The sequence below is a fragment of the Hyperoodon ampullatus genome (genome assembly GCF_949752795.1).
Source record: "Hyperoodon ampullatus genome assembly, chromosome: 13".
NCBI classification, from domain to species: Eukaryota; Metazoa; Chordata; class Mammalia; order Artiodactyla; family Ziphiidae; genus Hyperoodon; species Hyperoodon ampullatus.
In genome coordinates, this window is record NC_136926.1 from 55,611,434 (window position 1) to 55,617,433 (window position 6,000).

Consider the following 6,000-nt stretch of genomic DNA (forward strand, 5'->3'; position numbering starts at 1 on the left):
GAGAAAAATTGCAAACAAATCAACTGACAAAGGATTAATCTCCAAAATATACAAGCAGCTCATGAAGCTCAATATCAAAAAACAAACAACCCAATCCAAAATTGGGCGGAAGACACAAATAGACATTTCTCCAAAGAAGATATATAGATTGCCAACAAGCACATGAAAGGATGCTCAACATCACTAATTATTAGAGAAATGAAAATCAAAACTACAATGATGTATCACCTCACACCAGTCAGAATGACCATCACAGAATGGCCATCTTCAAAATATCTGCAAACAGTAAATGCTGGAGAGGGTGTGGAGAAAAAGGAACCCTCTTGCACTGTTGGTGGGAATGTAAATTGATACAGCCACTATGGAGAACAGTATGGAGGTTCCTTAAAAAATTAAAAATAGAACTCCCATACGAGCCAGCAATCCCACTACTGGGCATATACCCTGAGAAAACCATAATTCAAAAGGTATATGTACCACAGTGTTAATTGCAGCACTATTTACAATAGCCATGACATGGAATCAACCTAGGTATCCATCAACAGATGAATGGATAAAGAAGATGTAGCACATATATACAATGGAATATTACTCAGCCATAAAAAGAAACAAATTTGAACTATTTGTAGTGAAGTGGATGGACCTAGCATCTGTCCTACAGAGTGAAGTTAGTCAATAAGAGTAAAACAATTACCATATGCTAACACATATATATGGAATCAAAAAAAAATGGTTCTGATGAACCTAGGGGCAGGACAGAAATAAAGACACAGATGTAGAGAATAGACTTGAGCACATGGAGAGGTGGGAGGGTAAGCTGGGACAAAGAGGGAGAGTAGTATTGACATATATACACCACCGAATGTAAAATAGATAGCTAGTGGGAAGCAGCTGCATAGCACAGGGAGATCAGCTAGATGCTATGTTACCATCTAGAGGGGTGGGATAGGAAGGGTGGGAGGAGATGCAAGAGTCCGGGGATATGGGGATATATGTATACATATAGCCAATTTACTTTGTTATACAACAGAAACTGACACAACATTGTAAAGCAATTATACTCCAATAAAGATGTTAAAAAAAAGGAATGCAAAATAAGAAGACGGATCAATGAATAAACAAAAAAAGTATAAAAACTATGTATGAAAGACTTGGAAGACAAGTGCTTAGATACAACCTACAAAATAAAACCAATTATTTGTGCAGTATCGCCATGAAGCTACAGCCATTTTTAAATGTATTCAAATGTTTTGTATTTCACAAGAAAGTCTTTTTAATATTGTTATTCATTTCTCATGTTTTATGTGGTTTTTAATATCTCTCATTATATTTGTTATATTATCTTTTGCTGCAAAATTGCCTTTCAGTCAATTACTTAAGTGGTGAAAAGTTTTGCCGCAAAAATGCTTGTGGCAAAAATGTCTAAGATATTTATGGCAAAAATGGTGGACACAATTAGATATGGTTCTTATCCCGCTTGTTCCTCTCAGATTTCGCAGATTTAGAGACTGGTTCTGCATTGAGAAAGAGTCTATTCTCCTCCAGGGCATGTGCCTCTATATAACTGGTGTCACAAAGTTTGTGTTCAAGTAGATAAAATCATCATTACTGGAATGGAAATAAGGTTACCTGGGGCGATCTTTTCATATAGTTAGGAGGCAGCCTTTCATAGTGGCCAAGGGCATGGAGTTAGGCAACAGGCAGCTTGCATTCAGCCTTAAGTGTGAAATCAAAGATAAGACCCTTCACTTTCCTGTGCCTTAATTTCTTTATCTATAAAATGGAAATAACAATAGTGTCTGCCTCATAGAGTTGCTGTGAGACATCTAGCATGTGGTAAAAATTAATTTCTGTCATGATTATGATTCTTATGAGGTAAAGATGGTGAGATCTTTGTCCCTAGAAAACTGGGTCATAGCTGCTGTTTATGGAACTTCACATACACCAGCTTCGCCAACCACTTCAACCTTTAGATTGTCGAGACTACCTGGTAGTATTTGACTTAAACTTTCCTGAATGGTTGCTTTAGGTTTTTATCTAAACATTTTGATTTTCATGCACTTAAAGGTAAAAGGATGTGGCCTATATTAAATGTTGGTCAAAGCATTTTTTTTACGATTCTTTAAAAAAAAGTCCCACACTCTCCATGACATTAAATTACTTAAAATCCACATACAAAAGTAGTGACTTCTCTCCCACAAATAAATTTTAAAAATCCCAGAATGGAAATGCATTAACTAAAATAACTGTTTGATCCCCATTTCCTTCTTCCATCCAGAAAGCCTTGAAGTGTGAGTATTACACTACTGCAGATTTCTATGCAGGCAGGGGATAAATAGTCTGCTTCTGTAATTAATAACTATTAAAGCTGTTTGATCATATCTTTGGGCTCCTGGAATCTCTTCTGTTCAGGTGTTCATTAATGGAATCCATTCATATATTTCAGCAGATAGTAATTTACGATCTTTTATAAGATCTGTCAGGAGCCGCAGCAGGAGATACAGGACTGTCTCAGGGTATTACAGAACAAACCGGACTCCCTCCCTCAGAAACGACTTGCCTTTGCATACTAAATATGAAAGTCAATGCACTGGGCAGTCAAATTAGGTGACTTCGATGCCATTTGCTCTCTGGGAATATACAATATAAGCTTTTTATCACTGGTGAAGCCCCAAACAGGGCTGAACAATTTTCAGAGATGGTGAAGGAAAAGTGTGTGGGAGTTTTAACCACTTTATATGTGCCATAAAAATGGAGAACTTGAGAATATAGCAGGGCTCTGGGAAAGTAATGGGTTTTCCTGGGGGTAAGTTACTCTCTCAAAGCCAAATATATTTGCAAGTTCTCCTAATGGGGCAGCCTCCCCGTTCTGGGAGGGAAATCAAATCCCCATTCCAAGGAAAATCAAAGTCAGCCTTGAATTCTGCCTGGTCCTTCCCTCTGGCTCAGCCCAAAATGAACCTCAGTCCTCTTAGAGGTGGAGCATCCCTTCAACAGGGCTGGGTTTTCAATAGACAAAGTAGAAACCACCTTCAGCCACCTTTCTGGGGTAAGTGCAAGAGCTGCAGAGCCATGTTTATGGTATGAAATTCTACTTGGGAGGTTTTAATCATTCACTGAAAGCTGAAAACAAGGCTGAGAGAATCAATAAAGACACTATATAATTAGCAAATTACATCCTAGGGGATGGTTAATGGACAGTCAGCTTAGAGCAGAGGGTCAGTGAATGAGGGGTGTGGGGTAGGAAGGCACTCTGAGTCACAAGAGGCTGAATGATGAGAACATGCTGGAAAAGTTAGAAGGCAGAAAACATAAAAAGTCTCTTTCATACTGTTTATAAATGAAGTGAAACAGTTTTCTGGTGCTTTGGAAAGGGGAGTGAGAGTTCAGTTGAGGTCAAAGCACATATGATTGTGATGAATCACTGTTATTGATGGAATGCTGTTGTCATTCTGAGAATTCTCTAAGACAACTGGATGAGGCTTGCAGGCTCTATTTCAAAGGAGGTAACTGAGCCTTATCCTTATTCAAAAGTGAAGTCATGGTGTCCATGACGCAGTGGTGGTAACTAGAATTTACTCTTTTCTTGGAAATTCCTGAGGAAACACAGACTGAAGCATCTGCTTTCAGAGCCCACCTAACAAGTCAGCAACACCACAAATACCACCATAAAACTGAAACCAGTGTGTGAGAGTGAGCATCCTTATGAAGGGGGATGGGGGGTGCCTTTAAAATTTTGTTTTGTATCCTTGTTCAAGATTTTATATATATATATATATATATATATATATATATATATATATATATATATACACACACACACACACACACACACACACATATGTATGTATACATATATATGTGTGTGTGTATATATATATATATATATATATATATATATATATATATATATATATATATTTATATGAACCTCTCAGTATATGATGAACCCTATTTTAAAGAAACTTACTATTTACTGAATAAGTTGATTACAGGAGTTATTTATTTTTTAAAATTCTTTGTTTATGAACCAACTTACCATAGAGTTATCTATAGACAATCTACACCTAACATTTTTCCACCCCCTAATTTATAAATATGGAATTGTTCAAAATATAACTCTTGCATAAATATAGGATAGAACTATGATATAAATCTAAGTAAACTAATATACTCATAGATGGCTAGGCTATAGTCAGAATTTATTTAATTAACTTCCTTATTTCATTCAAATACTTCTGGAGATATTATAAGCAAGATTAATCAATGTTAACTACTTATATTAATGATTCAGGTTAAATCTTTTAAATAATAATTTGTCAAATAAATATTCCAAGATACTTGTTATGTGCTAAGTTTATGAGGAAAATTGAAAGATGGTCCTTGCTCTTAAGAAACTTATCATTTAGTGAGAAAATCCAGGAGCTAATAATTAAGACAACATGCTAAACAGGAATGAAGGTACATAAACCAGTGCCGTGAGGGTATAAGACAGTCACAGATCCTAACGAGGGTGGGGCTGGGACCTCCGAGTCCTGGGGACATTTGATCTGAGTCTTGAAGAGGTCTTTCATTCACTCAACTTGTATTCATTAAGTGTCAATTATGTTCAGATGCTAAGTGAATGGAATTGAATTTTGTAAGGAGGGAGACAGAAGGTCAAAGAAGGAAGATCATATTCAATCTGGAGCTGACAAATTGACAGCGAAAGGGACTGGAATTAATATTTGCTGCCCATGTATTGCCTTCCAGGTATTTGCACCTCTCAACAGGTCTATTTCAAGAATTTTTATTCCCACATTACAGATGAAAAACCTGAGTTTCAGAGAGGTTAATTTGCTTGTCCAGGTTCATAGAGCTTGTATGAAGCAGAGGTGGAGTGTAAATGAAGCCTGTCTCCTTTCACAGCCATTGTCTTCCTATTCTTGTAGCAGCTGCCTTTTTGTACAGGCAAAGAAACAGAAATAGTTAAGATGAAGAGAGAGTGAGGGATGGCACCAGAGTCAATGTCAATTTGGTTGCTGAGGTACTTCATGCTTGAGCTGAAGAAGGAAGCTTCATAGGCAGTAGAACATAATGGAAAAAGTGTTGGCTTAGGGTCAGAATCAAGTGGGTTCGTATTCTGGCCCTGTATTAACTAGCTATGTTGTCGTTGATAGGGTCAGAATCAAGTGGGTTCATATTCTGGCCCTGTGTTAACTAGCTATGTTGTCATTGATACTGAGCCTAATCAGAGGTGAAATGGGGATAACAATCTCCATTGTGTCAATGTATACTGAATTCCAGTGTTTAAGTAAATAATGCACTGTTTAACTAATGTTATTTCAACTTTCCACTCTAGTCACCCAAGGAAAATTTATTTCTTAATATTTTGCAGCAGAGAATTTCACTAAAAGAGAGAATTGATATGAATCAAACAAAAAGGAGTTCTTCATATATATTTACGAAGTGATCATTTACTGCCTACACGTATCATTGACCAAATTCCATATGCAAAGGGCTGAGAGCAATGGCTTTGGTACCTGTGTGGACTTTCTCGCTTCCTCTCCTGTATTTTTACGTTGCTTTGTTTGGGACTTTGTGACAGAATTGTAAGTTCAAAAGGCCCATTGAGTCCAGTCATTACCTACTTTGGGGATGCTTATTAGTTTTGGTTTTGAGATGTCCTACATGTGTTATACTCCTGTTACCTCCATGATATTAGTGTTAATTGGCTACAGTTGCACTGGGACCACCATTTTTCGCTATTTTAGATAAAGTTTAGCTGACTTGAACCTGATTTAGAAACTTTCATTTACTACCCAATTCACTGTCCTCACAATGCATGAGATGGGTTGACACAATGAGCTTGACCACAGTTGACAGCATCCCCCCATTCCACAGGAGCAATAAGCAGAAGTGATTTCTGACATTAAGCAATGTCATATGATGACTACATTGGAACATTGAGACAATTACTTTAAGACCAGGCCCCTGAACTATAAGGAATTAAAAATGATT